Source organism: Vulpes vulpes, chromosome 4, assembly GCF_048418805.1.
Source record: "Vulpes vulpes isolate BD-2025 chromosome 4, VulVul3, whole genome shotgun sequence".
Lineage (NCBI taxonomy): Eukaryota > Metazoa > Chordata > Mammalia > Carnivora > Canidae > Vulpes > Vulpes vulpes.
Genome location: NC_132783.1, coordinates 19,598,352 through 19,617,936, shown reverse-complemented (window position 1 = coordinate 19,617,936; position 19,585 = coordinate 19,598,352).

Genomic DNA, 19,585 nt, shown 5'->3' with positions numbered 1-19,585 from the left:
AAACAAAGATGTGTTCTCAGATGGAATCTACCAGCACTCAGATCCCACAGGAGCTCTGGAACATAGCTTGCTCTTCATATTTGCCCCCTTCCTTAGTCAAGGGGCTGATTTATTTCCACAAGAATTAGTCATTGGTTTTAGGACTCCCCATGGAGGGACATATGAGGCATGGAACCTCCCAGGCAAAGCAGCAGCCTAATGGCAGAAAACAATGCTCTGGCAAAAAGGCAACCGTGAGTTTTACCTGCCAACACTAAAAGCAGGTGGGCGTGCTTTCTTTGGCCCAAGAAAGAGAGACTGGGCCACATCACAACAATATCCTCCACAGTCACCCATGCACAACACAGATCTACTTGCTTCTATCCATTAGCATAACTCCTTTAGGATTTGGGTTCATCATAAGTTCCAACTACAGTCTTTATACTTGGTACAGAAATTTAACTACCACTTATTATCTCCATCCTCATTACTACCACTCCTTCCAATTTCCCCTCCCTCCTGACTAGCACTCCTAGTCTAGCTGTTTTTATCTACCTGGGCAAACCAGACCTTCCATGGCACGGAGTCTAAGGCCCAGGTCGTCATGTCCTTATTAGGCTGTGGTCGCTCTCCTTGCCTTTTTACAGTTAAAACTGCATAGTAAATGCAAAGGTGCCTCTGTGGAATACCTGAGTGCTAAACACATTCCTCTATGCCCCATTTATATAGCAGCAGTCTTACCTCATTATGATAATTAATTCATATTCCCTTGCCAATATGCTAACTCCTTTCTCTGCCTGCTGGCTTACTAACATAAAGAGGCCAGTGTGACCAGATGGCAACTGCAGCTTTACATTCACTGGACTATTCACTATTATGTTACCTGGTATAAGTATCCCCACTCCTGCAACCTGGGAACCAGGGCTTTTAGACTCAGAAAGAGTCTATAGGCACAGATGGCACACACTCCCCAGTTGCTCACTGAGAGTACTGATAAATGAGTTCACAACTACATTCACTTTTTGGTTCTGATACTCCCGTGTTCTACCCATTGGAGACACAAGAGCATATAATGATCATTGGTTTAAGGAGTGTACTGCATTAAGGACAATACTCCATTTCTGTAGGGTGTCATCTCCAAGTTCCATCAGCTGCCCCTTTAGAAACTGTCCCACTGGTTTCTTAGGCTGAAAGCTTTTGTTTAGTGCAGTGTGGTGGGACCAGTGGAGCCCATGGTTTTGTATCCACTATCTCTTCTCTTTTGACCAGAGATAATGTTATATGTGATTTCATATTGGTAGATCAGACAATCTGTGACCATCTGAGCAGTAGTTCTGGCTGAGGTATTGTTAAAAAAAAATAGCAAACCCATATCTGAAAAAAATATACACACACGTACGTGTGTGTGTGTGTGTGTGTGTATCCAAGTTAGATTGAATAAATGCCCTTTCCACGGTGGAAAGGGCCCCTGTTCATCAACCTGTCATCAAGTAACTAATTTCCCTGATCAGTGATATTTTTTTTTAAGATTTTATTATTATTATTATTTTTTATGATAGTCACAGAGAGAGAGAGAGAGAGAGAGGCAGAGGGAGAAGCAGGCTCCATGCACCGGGAGCCCGACATGGGATTCGATCCCGGGTCTCCAGGATCGCGCCCTGGGCCAAAGGCAGGCGCTAAACCGCTGCGCCACCCAGGGATTCCCTGATCAGTGATATTATACCGGGAGTTCAAAGTTGGTTTCTAGTGCTGGACTAGACTTTACAACTGGCAGCAGCAGTAGCTAGATCAGCCTTGGAGAGACAGTGTCCGTGAATAAGCTCTGCCTCTGCTGCTGTGATTACCGGGTTCTGTTCATCAGTTCATTGTGAAAGCACTGAGGGCAGAGACTGGTTGACACCTACTGATAACATAATCTTATCTTTTTGTTACTAATGGCTCTTCTGTAGTGAACACTAATATGAAAGAGAAATAGCATCATACTTTGTGGCCACTTCCCTAGATACCTAGGTCTCCTCAGACTCCCTTATGTACAATATTCCGATCTTGGTGCATCCAGACCATTGACCAACCACCTAAGCCAACTTTAACTGCCTATGAATTGGTGTATATGTCTATTATCCAACCACTTCTCTCACAAAGTGAAGTGGCTGAGCAGCTACATTGCTCAAAGCGCCACCATTTAGGGGCCTTCCTTTCACCCCAGCCTTTCCTTGACCACTCTGTTTAGCATTCCATTTTTCCATTTGCCTCTCTACATTATATATCATACATATTAATCATTGGTCAACCAATCTCAGGCTTTTCCCTCCTCCTTCAGCTAGTCATAGGGACACCTGCTGAACCATACAGATGAGCTAAGGCAAAGATTTTGGTGCTGTAGTGATGTGTGAAATGTGAGTCTGCACCACTCTGTGCAGCTTATATGCAGATTTTGCACCTGAACCAGGAGAATTTGGGGTTTTCTGCTTCTGTTTTAAAATAGATTTCTCCCGGGCTCCCATGACTATGAGAAATGTCCCCAATTCCTTGAATTCAATAAATACTAATAATACACCTGTAATTTACTTCTACATAGGCATAGTAAGGAATAGTATCTTATTATGCTAAAAAATACTCACCAGAAATTCTGAAATTATTTCAGACACTGACAATTCAGCCATGGATTATTCACAAAGATAAAAAATATACATTGACTTAAAGTTTCTGGTCCAGTGGGCAAGGAGTTTAGAAATTGCCTCCATCTTAACAACAAATAAAAAGCTGAACAAAATGAAAAGTCAACAACTCTTCTTAAATCCAGTAGAGAAGTGAGGTCACAGGACCAATCACCCCACCAAAACTGGAGAGATAAATAGGCAGACACAGAGAATCACAATTTACCGGAGCAGAAACCCATGAGTTGAAACCTCTATAGGAATCAATGTCAAAGTAGAGAAACCGGAACTGTAACTAATGCATTTCTAGAGGCTCAGCATGGGCAAGTCTGAGAATTTCAGGGGGATCCAGTCATAAAAGGGCCCCACATTTTTATAAATTTTACCTTCTATGACTCTTCTCAGTCTCCATAGTGAGTTTCAGAGGAAAATCCCTCTGTGTTTCTGGTACATGTGGTAGGGAAGATTTAACCTGAATTCTTGAATCAGGCAGGTTGAAAGGAAACAGCAAAATATTATCAGGGTGATTTTTCATTCCTTTATTGTGAATGCCCAATATTATTCTGGATTAAATAGTATTATCTCATCTTTCTTGTACCTACCAGTCAGTTTTTGTTGTTGTTGTTTCACTTCTAAAACTACATGAGATACCTACATATGGCCATTCAGGCTTTACTTATCTTGGATTGGCTGTTGGATTTCTAGCAGATCAAATTGAAGTAAACTTCTCTCTACAGAAAGCCAAACCATCATTTTCCAAACACCATTCGATTTACATGGAATTTAGTTTGAGATGAAAAATAATGCCTTATGACTTTCAAGAGTAAAACAGAAGAATATATATGCTTCTCATTCATTGATTGTCCATTCACAGATAAAGATATTAACACATTACTTTTGATGCTTGAGATCGCTATAATAGCAATGTTACGCATTTTCTCACATAACCTGTTATACTATTAGGCATCATGAATCACACTACCCCATCAGCCCACATCACATCAAGGAGACTGCCAGCTGGAAAGTTATGTCAAAGAGTTTACATTAGTTTCTAAAGTAGCCCCAGGATATGTATCAGAAAATAGATTACAAGGGAGAAGAAAAAGAAGAGGAAATAGTTGGTTCCCCATTTTAAAACACTTAATTAAGAAAAACCTTGGTAAATAAATGTTTTCTTTTGCAAGACTTGTAGAAGTCTTTTTTGTTTGTTTGTTTGTAGTTATGCTGGTAACTAAAATAACCAATAGATATTAAGTGCTTACTATGTGCCAGGTGCTGGCAACTTACACAATCTTATTTATTCCTTAAAGAAATTCCTTAGGAAGTTTGCACTTCCTAAGTAACCTTCCTGTGGTCATATAGTTGACTGGCAAAGCCTGAGTGATGTCCCTCAGACTTCATAGTCTAAGCTGTAGGGCACTAGGCTGTGTTGCTTATCGTATTTCCATGTGATTTCAAAAACATTTGAAATAGACTCTTATTGTTAAATGAAAACTTAGATGACCAGAAAAAGTGCTTATGTCTTTGCTATTCATTCTGGCTTGGGATCCTTTAAAAAAATCGTTATGAACTGGCAGGTCACACAAGCCGTATCCAACCCATGGATGTGTCTTTCTTGGCACAAGAAGTGCTGTAAAAATCTATAAATAAGTAGATTCTATTTCAAAAAATATATATTAATATATATGAAATCTGGATTTCTAACTTTCCCTGAAATACTATATCTAACATTAAATCTGGGAAATTATCACTTAGAACATATTGGTGTTGTCCAACTACATCTAGGAGTGAAAAGAAAAAAAATATGTTGAATATTTAATAATCTATTTGCCCTTCCGAGGTTAGAGGATGTTTATGGTTTTGCAACTCTGCATTCTTTTTATCCAAATATACAGAGCCAATGTGCATTGGTTTTGCCACTCTGCATTCTTTTTGTCCAAATATACAGAGCCAATGTGCATTGATCAGAAGGCTAAATGTAAGTTTTAGAAGTGACCCTGTGAACTGTGATATCCAGACTCCAAATGATTAGTAACATTTGTTTTGAATTTTTAAAAACTTTGTTCACCTAATAGTCGGATCATTAAAAAATACCTTTGAAAAATACTTTGTCTTCACTTTCTATAAATAAAAAGTTCCATCAGGTGGCCATCTGTTGCATCAGAAATCAATATATTCTGTCTAATTTGTCTCTTGTTATTTCCAGGGTCAGTTTCCTTCACCTTCAATTATTAGTCTTACTGTGACATATAACAGAGTCAAGTGTTATAGCCATTACCCAAAAAGTCTGTGTCTTAAGGGCACATAATATCTTTCAAAATGCCCCAGCATTCCCCCACTATGCTGTTGTTTAAAGTTTCTGAAATATTGAAGGTTCAGAGTACTAGATTTCAACCTTCTCAAAAAAAGTGTATCAAATCTTAGAGTGCATGTGCCATAGCATAGCTTTTATGACAAAGAGTAAAATATTTCATGTGCTTGGTAGAAGAACTAAAAATAAAATGGTAAGTTGAAGTATTTTAATGGATTAAAAACTATCCTTCTCAACAACTCACTATACACACATACACATATACACATATACCCACATGTACAAGAGCTCACTTATCTTAAAGGGCAATGACAGTGCCTGTATTAGTCTATCATGGGCCGGTCAGAGAAATTGGACCACACTACATAGGTTCAACAGGAAGTGCTCAAATAAAGATATATAGAAGCTTGTACAACCCAGGGGTTGAAAGATGTGGGGAGTGAAGGTCAGGGAGGCCACCGTTAGCAAATTCAAAACTGTAGAGATCACAGGGAAGCCACCAACAATGACCTTAATGGCCCATAGCATCTTAGTGGACAATTCTCAGGAAGACACCCAAATGCTATGCACCTACCTCGGCCATATGCTGAAGTCCCTGCACCTGACTATAGGAGCCACTTGGAAAGGCATGCCTCATCTTTCTTATCTGCTCTACAAACCTCTGTGAGTGTCTCTCATTATTCAAAACTTATGGAACCTGCTTGTAAGGGAGTCTGGGAAATGTAGTTTCAGGGCTATCTATCATTTTCAGTATGAGGAGGGTTTTAAAAGATGAGGATTTATCAACACAAAATATTTAACCCAGTGTCACTTTTTTAAAAAAAATATTAAACAACAGAAATTATTGTCTCACCGTTCTGGAGTAAAAATATCTGTAATCAAGGTGTTGGAAGAATTGCTTCCTTCTGAGAACTGTGAGAGAGAATCTGTTCATGCTTCTCACCTCGCTTCTCATGGTTTGCTGGATATCTTTGGTATTCCGTGCCTTGTAAAAGCATCAACTTAATCTCTGTCTTCATCTACATACGCATTCTCCATGTAAATATGTTTGTCTCCAAATTTCTCTTTTATAAGGAGATCAACTTTATTGGACTAAGACCTATTCTAATGAACTAATCTTTTAACTTTTAAAAAAAATTTTTTTTTATTGGAGTTCAATTTGCCAACATAGCATAGCACCCAGTGCTCATCCCGCCAAGTGCCCCCCCTCAGTGCCCATCACCCAGTCACCTCAACCCCCCACCCACCTCCCCTTCCACTACCCCTTGTTCATTTGCCAGAGTTAGGTGTCTCTCATGTTTTGTCACCTTCACTGATATTTTCACTCATTTTCTCTCCTTTCCCTTTATTCCTTTTCACTAATTTTTATATTCCCCAAATGAATGAGACCATAGAATGTTTGTCCTTTTCCAATTGACTTATTTCACTCAGCATAATACCCTCCAGGTCCCTCCATGTCTCATAATCTTAACTTTATTACCTCTGTAAAGACCTAGCTCCAAACACAGTCACCATTTGAGGTACAAAGTTAGGACTTCAACATATGAACTTGGGAAGGATGCAATTCAACCATAACAATTATTTACTGTTATATAACAAATTACTGTGAAACTTAGTGCCTTAAATAAATAGTGTATTATCTCCTATGTTTTCTGTGAGTCAGAAGTTTGGAATCACTCTGGCTTGACAGTTTGGTTTGAGATCTTTCATTAGTTTGCAATGAGGTATCAAGCATTGCTGTAGTCTTCTGAAGGCTTGACTGGAGCTGAAGAATCCACTTTCATGGTGACTCACCCACATGGCTCCTGACAGCAAGCTTCAGTTCCATTCCTCCTAGATGCATCCACAGAGTTACGTGAGTATCCTGAAATAGGGTGACTGATTTTCCCCAGAGCTAAGGATCCAAGACACCAAAATGTAAGTTATAATGCCCCTGTCACCAGCATCCTTTCTTGGGATTACATTGAACTGAATGTTCTAGTCTCAACTGGTCTCTACAGTTCTCACAAATATGTTCTGGTATGTATATTGTTGTTGTCTCAGTGTCTTTGTAGGGGAATAAGGGCCTGAAGCTTCCTAGTCCATCATCTTGCTTCCAGTGTCACTTCTATAACTTCTCCAGACACAAAAATTTTCCCTGTATTTACTAGATTGAATTTAATTTACTTGGCAGTCTGTGCTTTAAAGACACTTAGAAAAAGCATATAAGGAGGATTCATAGTCAGATGAAAATACTGAAGCTAAATGACTCTATCAAATTTATTATAAAAGAAAATATGAGCCCTGGTAGTGGTGGTAGAGCCTAACCTGCCATTTTTTATAGATGATTTCAACTTGGTGTTATCATTGCTGAACAATCTATGTGATGGATCTCAGGAATAAAGGTAAGAAAGTAGAGATAATGTTCATGTTTTTACTCAATAAAAATACAATTATATTAATAATATTAACTAAATACATCTGCTCTATGTTCAATAAAATATCATATGCAACCAGGGCAAGCTCTTTCCTTCAATGGTATAAATGCAGTGTTCAACATTTATGCTAAATAGTAAAACTTAGGTGCAAGGACATTCTTTCATGGTTTTGGGCTTTGGAGACATTTACATTTTAGCCCAAGTAGGTATTATTGATTCCCTTGTTCCTGCAAAGGGATTTATTTTTCAAATCCACTAATAGAATATAAAAATTAAAATGCCCAACTTTTCAACCTATTTTCTTAACTTGTCCTAGGCAAGATTTACAACCATAATCCATTCAGTCAATATGTTATTACTGAGGATAATTGGAATTAATAGACAAAAGGATAACATAATACCATAGTCAACACTTGTAGTTTAAATCAGTAAAATATAAATATGAGGTCTTGGATTCTTAACTTATTCATTGCCCTAAAGGAATTCATAAATAAAAAGAGAGGTGAAAGGGAATAAATGAGGAATGATGACAGAGAATGGGGTAGAGGAGAAAGAGGGTGAGAGTGGGATCGAACCCAGGTTATGTTGAGTTATATATAGCATATTATGTTGGGTTTTACATAGCATAAGTCAGATAGATGGTAGACAGTAGTAGAATATTTACCACTATTCTGGATGCTCATTGACTCATTTTTTGAGCACAGACTTAGTGAAAGGCATTGGAACATGTATGGCTACATAATAAAGAAAATACATGGAAAAAAATCTTTCCTATTTTGATTCAGCTATAATAAATAGTTTTAGGTGAAGAATGTGCCAATAAATTTGACAATAGACATTTTAAATAGATCATCAGAAGTGATTATTGAAGAAACATCAATATTGTAAAATAGATAATGTTCATCATTTATTTCTTTAAATATTTTACTTTATGTTTTACCGTCATAATTTGATAAAGAGATGAATCAAATGCCATAATATTTAGAATAAAATGATGGAGTACATCATCATGCCACATGACATATGTAGGATATTGTACTTATGTTAATGGGAACCATCTTCTAAATAAGCCTTCCCTGACACATTTGAATCACATTTTTCTTATTAATGCATCTTTAGAAAACATGTCCAGTAAGCTGTATTTAAACAGATTTCTTCCACATGGGGATTTAGGATAAAATACAAAGAATAGTAATTGTGCAAACAAAGCCAAATTCTTAACATTGAAGACTGCATGGGACCATACAAGAAGAGTTTACAAACTGCATTTACCCAATGAAGAGCCAGGACTGGCTCTGTCTTCGAAGAGACAAGAAGGGCCTGTGCTGATGAAATAAACCACATTACTTAACACTGTTTCGTTTATACTGTAAATGTGGGTAGATAATGTAGGCTAGAAACATTATTTCATCCATGGGGCATATGGTAATTAGATCCACATTAAAGCACTTTTGCTAATCACACACCTACACATCTTTGCTGCTGATGGGGTACAGCTGACACCAAGGGATACCTCACAGATTTCAGGTCATCATCATATTTTTCTCCGTGTGTATCTCCTACCTGAGGGGCTGCTGCAGCTCTTCTCAAATATCTCCTCTTCCCCCCAACTCACGACACAAAGATCACAACATAAACACGGCACTTGAACAGAAGTTTATAGTTTCAGGAGAGGAAGCGAGTCTGGCAGTTTTTATCAACTATGGTTTTCGCTCAGCTTAGTCTGAAGCAGGCAATCTGGGTATTTAGCTGGATGGCCCATGACATAAAATTTTCTATCTCTACGGAGTGAGTTGCCCAAATGCAAACAAATCACAGGCCTTGGGGATCCCTGGGTGGCTCAGCGGTTTAGTAGTGCCTGCCTTCGGCCCAGGGCGTGGTCCTGAAGTCTCAGGATCGAGTCCCACATCGGGCTCCCTGCATGGAGCCTGCTTCTCCCTCTGCCTGTGTGTCTGCCCCTCTCTCTCTCTCTCTCTCTCTCTGTGTGTGTGTGTGTCTCATGAATAAATAAATAAAATTAAAAAAAAAAGACAAGCCTTGGGTATTGGGCTGCTCTACAAGGCTATCTTAAGTACCTGCTATGTGTTGCATTCTAAATTGTTTTATTTTTTTTTAATTTATTTTTTAATTTTTTATTTATTTATGATAGTCACAGAGAGAGAGAGAGAGGCAGAAACACAGGCGGAGGGAGAAGCAGGCTCCATGCACCGGGAGCCTGATGTGGGATTCGATCCCAGGTCTCCAGGATCGCGCCCTGGGCCAAAGGCAGGCGCCAAACCGCTGCGCCACCCAGGGATCCCTATATTGTTTTAAATGCACCTTTAAAAAATAATCTCCACAACAGTCCTATATGAATAAATAATTGTCTCTACTTACAAATGAGAAAACTGAGGTTCATAAAGGATAAGCAATTTGCATAGAATCAGGATTCAAACCTTGGACAATTCAGATCTTATGCTATCTCCATCGGACTCTGGGTCATAATCAGAGACCATTAGAATTAAAAAAAAATTGCACCCCACAGTACCCAACCACCACCATAATATGTAATTCAGAGTACAAAACAAGACTGCATTGTAAGCTGAAATTTAAAGTACTTCTAATCTGGATCCGAGTTTGTAAAGTTCTGGATAAATTCATTGAATGTGGGCTTTTCAAACTTTATTTCCATTTAGTGCCCCTGTTCACCGGTGCCCTGATGGGGAGTGTGGCATTGACTCTCCCATGTTGCTGCCTTAGAGGAAGATGTCTTAATATGCCATTTATAAGAAAAACAATCTGAGCTTCATATGCTCTGGTGTTTTAGGCTCTTCTGCCTAAGGAGTCAATGGAAGTCACATTTGGTGTGCGTATTTTGATGTTTCCCCAGATCCCTGTGGGGCTTAAAGAGATTAAGTCCTTGTGATAGCCAGATTGTTGGTATTTAATGCTCCATTACTCACCCTTCTGCGGGGTCCCAGAGGGCAGGTTGGCAGAAGAGATCCCAGGCAGCAAGTGATGCAGACACAAGTCTAGCTGCGATGGTCTCCAGGACCAAATGTGTCAGACTGACCCCTGAATAGGAAACATGTGCTTTCCAGGAAATATGATGGGAAAAGTCCATACGTTCAACATGTCTTAATGTTTTGTTTGGCTATTATGGGATCAAAGTCCAGATGATTTTCACAAGTGCTGTGCCATGTGCCCCTTTCCAAGCCAAATGCTGACAATAAATATTTCTGGTGGTGTTGGGAGACAATGCTCCATGAGTTTCCTGAATTTCTGCATGTCTTAGACACAGGCACTGCTTCCCTTTGTTCAGGAATATCTTTTCAAGGGTATTTGTTTAGCAGACACCCTTGGAAGAGAGAAATCATGTTCTCTCCAGAGGAAAGAGTAGGTTTGATTACTGTCCAGTTTAATGAAAACAAGTGTCTCCCTTTAGTGTTAAGGCAGATAGACTGGTGGCCCATTCTAAAAGATTTGGTTCCCCAGGATCAAGGTTCCTTTTTCCTTACTCAATTCTAACATGCAGGTGTTACTTGGTCTTCTTCAAGATATCCCACATGACTTGGGGGAATTGGTGCAAACATGATGATACTCTGGCTATTGCTATTGCTGTGAGTAATAAACTGTCTTTTGTCTCTGACCCGGGAGTCTCAAGTCTTCTGCCAACGTCCCTAAAACCAGTAGGTCCATTTGTTACGTTGTAAGTAGGGTAAAATTTCAGACCCTTCAAAGTTCTTAACAGTTTTTAGTTCTTATCATTTTCTAAAGGCATATATGTTACGTATGTGAATGCATACGTGTTATCTATCTCTGTGTGCTATGTATAATAAATCCATATTGCTCTGTATAAATATGCTCACAAAAAATGTGTTTAATTATTTGTAATATGACAACTGCATCTTCATCACTTGAGGAAAAAAATGCCTACTTTTGCATGAGCTTTTTATGAATCGCATTTTAAAAATGTATTTACCTTCTACGGATACACTTTTAACCAATTTCATGGCAATCACTAGTTCCTGAGCTTCAAAAAGAAAGAAACGGTTGACCTTTTCCTCAAAATTATATAGCAAATAAATATTCCTTTAAATTGTACATTAGCAAAAGCATAATAATTTTAAGTCCTAGGATTTTTTGCTTGTCTTAAAAATGATGTGGTGTATTGGTGTAAGTGAAGATGTTATTAAGCATTGTAATAGTAAACATAATACCCTTTGCCTTCTGAAAGCTTTGAAACCTCAAGAAAGGTTTAGTGGGATAAAATCATGGTGTAGAGAGAGGATAGTAAAAGAGAACATATATTCTCAAGCCGTAGCCATCATCTGAATGCCCCTCTGTAAATTACTGAATAGAAATTACCCAATCACTCCATCATTGTCTCCAGAAAGAGAGAAGCCATCCCCTAGAAGCACCCCATTCAAATATTTGACAGACCACATCTTTTGAACTCTTCATCGTATTGAAGAAATCTTTATTTCTCTGAATTTCACATCTGATCCTGCTTCTGACAGAACCAAACTTCTAGTATGGATTCCAATATCAGAGCTGACATTTGTCAGCTCAGTGATCTGTGAAATCACTCTAACACATTAAACCTCGGTCTCCACATCTCTATAAGGTGCATAACAGTGGTCACTTCATTATCTGATGTGAGAGTAAAATGAGCTTTAGCACACATAAAGTATCCAGGGGACAGAGGTTACAGCTACTACTCGTCTTCATTTCATGGCCTGCTTGCAGGTGATGGCATTGTCATTTCCTAGTGATGATGGTAGGGGTGATGGTTTGATCCAATGTTCACCACTCTGCAATGTACGTCAGTCCATTCTTACATTCACCCAAGTTCACAATAAAATAGTCTTGGTTCTAATATTCTGTTGATAAAATTTTTGGTTTGATTTTTGGCTTAGAGATAGTCTGAGGTTTCTGCATGGGATTTGGGAGTCTTCACTCTAATCTTAGGTTAGTATGTTAATGTTAAGACCCTCTACCTGTGAGTATTTGCTCCATCTGATTATGACTCTTATTGGCTGCTTAACTAGCCTTTTAGGTTTTCAGGATTGAAGGAAGGAAAATCCATGTGATTATTGAAATTCAGTTTGAATTTTTATTGACATAAATATAACTTTAGAGCTAAACACCTTGAATACTTAAAATCTTAACAATCCTTCATGCTTGACTACACTTTACTTATTTTGAATATTAAAAAATTGTTTATATTTGAATATATAGTTGATCTCTTAAATTTTTGAATATATATCTTCAATAAATATGTCCATTCACAAAAAATTCATATTTTATAAATTATATATATTACATATATGTTACATAAACTAGAAATCTTAAAGAGTTAAATTTGAAATACACTATTTGAGTTTTAGTCTTTTAACTATAGTTAATGATAACTGATCTAAATCCTAATTTCAAATAGTCTTTTAGATAATTTCAAATTACTGTACTCACAAGATCTGACTAGTAATCATTGTTTTTATCTTGTAATGTGGTCTACAAAGAGATAATACTAGGAATAGTATTGTCAGTATTACCATTTCCTTCTTGGTTGCTTTTACTTGCATAATTGATATTATTGGTAATCCATGATTTACTTAAAGAGATTTTTTTTTAAGCACGTATTTATTTTGTGAAGTACAAAGATTAAAACTAGGTAACAATCCACCTATCTGTTTAATTACAATGCCTGGTGAGATGCTGAAAGCACTGAGTTAGTGAGAATGCCACAGTCCTCTCCACATTGTGGAACTCTTACTTCATTTGCTTTATATGACATGTGACTTTCTAATATATGGATTCAGTAAGGAGACTAGTGTCTCTCTGTATTGCAAAATAATGAGGCTTTTTCTTTTTTCTAGTTAAAAATCAACTATGAAGAAAAATAGTAATGTATTCTTGCAACTCCAGTGGCTCATGTTTCATACATTTGTGCTTGCTCTGGATATCTGTGTTAAACTGCCTTATTCAGGTGTGGAACTTGGAAGTGTTGCCTATGTGTAAACTCCCACCTTTTACAAGGAGAAAAATGCCTGGTCAGTAGTTACATCACCTTTTGAGGGGAAGTCACTTACACTGAGGCTACATCTAAGAGTGAGGGCTGCATGTCCTATAGCTGCTGAGGCAGTAAAGGGCATGCATGTAGCATTGCATGCTACCAAACAGGCAACTAGTTTAGACATTTTGAGCTAACATGTAACCCTCCTAGGGATTGAATTGAGTTATGGAGACTACCTCCATTGGCAAAATGCATTGCAGATAAATTGGCCCTTCCATCTTTTATCTGTGGACTGTGCTTGTTATAGTAGGTAACACAACACTGAGCAGTGTGAAGCCAGAAAAGAAATGGATGATTTCTGGGATGTTTCATGGTGTGGGATTTGTTCCAGAAACTCTGATTTTATGAAGTGCCCCTCTGAGTAGCAATTTATAACACACATTAATTCAGTGGTAGCTGAGCAAAGCTGAACAAGATTTCCCAGGGTGCTGAAGTTCCAGATTGTTTCTCAAAGGGTTACATCAATTATTGTCACCTTTTTGTCAGCTATGAACCATGATTAATTGGAGAGATCCAAATTTCTGCATATCTTATGTCACGCACTTCTTTGCTTTCCCATCTGTTTTGTTTAACATGTTGACCAACAAGTTCCACTTCTTGTATTTCATCAAAGCTAGAGTAAATGATTCAGTCTAGGTTGGAGAGAAACAATGAAGATGGCAGAAATAATGACATAAGTGAGTAGCAAAAGCAATGATTTAGTAAAGAGACAAGCTGCAACACATATAAAAGAGAGACCTAATTATATTCTATTCTCTTCAGTAATGTGTAAAATGCAAAGATCTATGAGCTCAAACTGATTTACATGTAACATTGAATCCTGTACCCATCAGAGTCAGAAACATGTAGATTGTTTTACCTCTAAAAAAAAAAAAAAAAAACCTGACAATTGATTGACTAAATAATACATAAACATTAGTGGAAATTAAAAACTGATACATGGAGAATAATGGAAGTTTTTCTCTAATGAGAAGCCTCTTAGAATAGAACCTTTTTTTTTTTTTTTTTTAGAACCTTTTTTATTTCTATCTTTTTGAAACAAGAAAATCCATATTACCCAGCAGATGATGTATGCAATATTACTGTCTACCCCAGGATTTTTGTGATTTCCAGTCACTTAATACTCTTAACTAACTTCCATCAAACATTTCCACAAATAAAATCCTTTCTAAGCTACCTAAATCCTTGTTGGAAAATGGAAGGTTTATACCAAATAAGTAAACATAATATGCTTCAGCTGATAGTTTGCAGAGCAAAACCAATGGCCCTATTCATTCAGGGGACTTGGGGTGCAGGTTGCCTTGAGTTAAGATGACAAAGACCTTTACTGGGTTTACAGCTGCTTCTCACTCTACGATGAGGCAGGGAATCTAATTTGTAACCTTGATCATCACTGAATACAGCCTTCAGCCTGTCTAATTGGAGAGCCTAACCTGAGCACAAAGGAAGCTTCATAGTCCGTAGGCTTCCCCCATTTGCAGAACAAAATTAGTGGGCTCACTTGACTGGAGAATTCAGCGCACACTTTGGCCTGATTGGAGTCTCCAAACAATGAGTGGTACAGGCCCTGGGTTCTAGCCTGCTGCCTTGCCTAAGAAGGCTAATGAATAGTCCCCATGTACTACTGAATATAGTTACCCAGTCCTGACCATCTAAGAAGCCTAATCAGAAAATCTAAGCAACCATGGAGCTCACTCCACAGTCTCACTTGGGAAGAAAACCAGACCAGCAAACTCTGTGCAACTGTTCACAGCCAATGGCACACGCTTCAACCCCTTGCCCCCATCCTTCTCCTCAGAGTTTGAACAGTGGCCTTGCCCCAAAACAGAGCATAAGAGCAAGCCCCTCATGCTTAATGACATTACCAGAAGACACACTGGCAAAATGAGCTGACAGGTGAAGAACTGTCTCTGCCAAATCAAACCTGTAAAGTATGGAAGAGAAGCCCCATTACTCAAATGTACAGATACCAACATAAGAATCAAAGATCAAAAAAAAATCAGGTAGATATGATACCACTAAAAGAAATTAATAAAACTCCAGTAACTGACCTAAAGAAAGGATGATCTATGAGCTATTAAACAAAGAATTCAGAATAATAATCTTAAGGAAATTTAGTAAATTATAAGAAAATATAACACTGTAATGTGGTGACAATGGTGCATATTCACTTACAATTCTAGTTTTAATAAAAATCCACAAAGTTAGCAAAAATAACCAGAACTATGATAATCTGTTATTATCATATTTACACAATATTTATAAAATGTGTGTGTGTGTGTGTGTATGTGTATCTGTGTAACAGCAAGAACCTATAATGTGGGAGGCAAGAGAAGTCAAAAGTGTAACGTTAGGAATTCTATTGAAATTAAGTAGTTATCAGTCTAAAATAGGGTATCATAAGTTTAAAATATTTTATATAAGCCTAATGATAACCACAAGGGAAAATCTTGTACAAATTACACAAAACACAATAAAGAAGTCAAAGCATATTGAAGTATACTGATAACAAAAGACATCAAAACACACAACAATAGAAAATAGCATATGAAATAAGGAAGAAGGGATCTACAAAACAACCAGAAAACAACAAAACAGCAAGTAAGTCTTACCTATCAAAAACTGCTTTAAATATAAGATTAAATGCTCCAATTAAAAGACAAAGAATGACTGAATTGATTTTAAAAAATCCAACAATATGTTGCCTGTAAGAGACTCACTTTAGCCTTAAAGACATGCATAGACTGAGAGTAAAGGGATGGAAAGAGACATTTCAAGCAAATGGTAACAACAATGACAACAAAAAATGGCAGGGGTGGCTATACTTATTAAAATAGACTTTAAAAATGGTAAAAAGAGACAAAGTCACTATACAATGATAAAAATGTCAATACATCAACATAACAATTGTAAATATTGGGGATTCCTGGGTGGCTCAGCGGTTTAACACCTTCCTTGGGCTCTTGGCATGATCCTGGAGTCCCGGGATCAAATCCCGCATCAGGCTCCCTACATGAAGCCTGCTTCTCCCTCTGCCTCTGTCTCAGCCTCTCTCTCTCTCTCTCTCTGTGTGTGTGTGTGTGTGTGTCTCTTATGAATAAATAAATAAAATCTTAAAAAAAAATGTAAATATTTATGTGCCCAACATTGGAGCACCTAAATATATAAAGCAAAAATTAACAGAACTAAACAAAACAGAACAAAATGAAAACAAAAAAAAAATCCCCGGTAATACAAGAGCTGGGGACATTAACACTCTGCTGTCAACAATGGATTGATATCATCCAGCAGAGAATCCATAAGAAAACAACAGATTTGAACAACACAATTGACCAAAAGGAACCTAAAAAATATATATAGAACATTCTATCCAACAACAGATCATACATTCTTCTCAAGTACACATAACATTTTCTAGGATAGACCATATATTAGGACACAGAACAAGTCTTAGCAAATTCAAAAAGATTGAAATCATGTCAAGTATTTTTTCTGACCACAATGGCATAAAACTAGAAATTAGTAACAAGAAGAAAAATGGAAAATCCCAAACACATGGAAATTAAACAACAACTTCCCGAACAACCAATAGGTCAAAGAAGAAATTAAAAGGGAAATAAAAAAACTTTATTGAGATAAGCAAAAATGGAAACACAACATACCAGAACTTGGGGGGATGCCATAAAAATAGTTATAAGAGGGAAGTTCATAGCAATAAATACCTATATTTCAGAAGCAAGAAAAAACTCAAATAACAACCCAACTCTTTATCTTAATGAAGTAGAAAAAAAAAACCCAACCAATTGAGCCCAAAGTTAGAAGAAAGAAAATAATAATTATTAGAGAAGAGATCAATGAAATAAAAAATATAAAAACAACAGGAAAGATTAACCAAACTAAGAGTTGGTTCTTTGAAAGTATAAACAAAAGTGACAAACCTCTAGCTAGATTAACCTAGGAAGAAACAGCCAGGATGAAAATTTACAGAATTATAAATGAAAAAGGAGACATTATAACTGATACAGAATATAAGAAAAATAAAGTACCATAGAGGCTACTATGAACAACTATATGCCCCAAAATGGGACAACATGAAAGAAATGGAAAAATTCTTTAGAAACATGCAACTTATCAGGACTTAACTGGGAAGCAATACGAATTGTGAATAGACCAATTACTAATAAGGAGATTAAATCAGTAATAAAAAAAAATCTCTCAACAAAGAAAAGCTCAGGACCACACAGCTTCATGGATGAATTTACCAACATTTTAAAAATTAACACCAATCCTTCACATACTCTTCCAAAAAATCTAAGAGGAGGGAACATTTCCAAGCTCATTTTACAAGGCCAACATTATCCTGATACCAAAACAAAAACAAACAAACAAAACTATTAAAAAAGAAAACCACAGGCCAATGTTCCTGATGAATATAGATTTTTTAAAAATCACTCAATAAATATCAGCAAACTGAATTCAGCAGCACTTAAAAGGATCATACATCATGATCAAGTGGGATTTGGGGAGCAAGCATGGTGCAATATACATGAATAAATCCATGTAATACATCATATCAATAGAATGAAAGAAACTAATCATATGAGGACCTCAATAGATGCAGAAAAAGCATTTGATAATATTCAACATGTATTCATGATAAAAAATTCTTAACAAATTAGGCACAGAAGAAATATATATCGAAATAATAAAAGCCAAATGATAAACACACAGATAATATACTACTCAATAGTAAAAGGTTGAAAGCTTTTCCTCTAAGGTCAGGAATAAGACAAGTGTGCCCACTCTCACCATTCCTATTCAACATAGTATTAGAAGTCCCAGCTAGAACAATTAGGTAAGAAAATGAAATAAAAAGCATCAGAATTGGAAAGAAAGAAGTAAAATTGTCTCTATTTGCATATGACACAATTTTATATAGAGAAAGTCCTAAAGACACAACCAAAAAACTGTTAGATCTAGTCAATAAATTCAATGAAGCTGCAGGATACAAAACTAACATGCAAAAATCAGTAGTGTTTCCATAGACTAAGGATCAATTTTCTGAAAAAGAAATAGAGAAGTTGATCCCATTTATAATGGCTTCGAGAACAAAAAAATACTTACAAATAAATTTAGTTAAGGAGATGAAAGGTCTCTACTTTGAAAACTAAGATATTGATGAAAGAAATTGACAAAGACACAAATAAATAGAAAGCTATCCCATGCTAATGGACTGGAAGAATTGATGTTAAAATGTCAATATCAAATACCATCAATATAATTCAATATAATCCATATAACCATTTCAATGGCATATTTTATAGAAGTAGAAAAAACATTCCTAACATTTATATAGAACCACAAAAGACCCCAAATAACCAAAGGAATCCTAAGAAAGAAGAACAAAGCAGAAGGCATCATACTTCCGGATTTCAAACTATACTATAAAGCTGTAGTCATGAGGTGTGTTAATTATAGTCATAAGGAAATTTTTCCATTTGTGACAACTGGGTGGACACTGAAGGCACTATGCTAAGTGAAATAAATCACACAGAAACAGATAAATATGGTATGTTTTCACATATATGTGGAATCTAAAAGAAAACAAATTTAAACTAATAGAAAAAAATATCAGACTTCTTGTTACTTAGGGTGGAACAGGTGGGGAGGGGGAATTAGAGGAAGGTGATCAATAGATACAAACTTCCAGTTATAAGATAAATAAGGCCTAGGGATCTAATGTACCACACAATGACTGTAATTAACACTGCTGAATCATATGCAGAAAATTAAGAGAGTAAATTACATGAATTGTCATTACATGGAGAAATTTTTTTTTCTTTATTTTCTTACCTAAGGAGAAGATGGATGTTAGCTGACCCTCTTGTGGTAATCATTTCACAGTATATGTAAATCAAACCATCATGCCCCATGCCTTAAACTTACGTGGTGATACATGTCAATTATTTCTAAAACTGGGGAGAAAAAGAAAAAAGATGTTATGTTTTGAAAGCTTGTATCAATATTTACTCTTGCTAAAATATACATCCAGAGGTCCCTCCGCCTCCCCACTAACTCCACACCTTATCTTGTCAGGAGCTTCCAGGTTCCACTAGGTGGTTGTGATATTTTCAGAACTGGTGGTGCCCCCGTAAGATGTATTAAA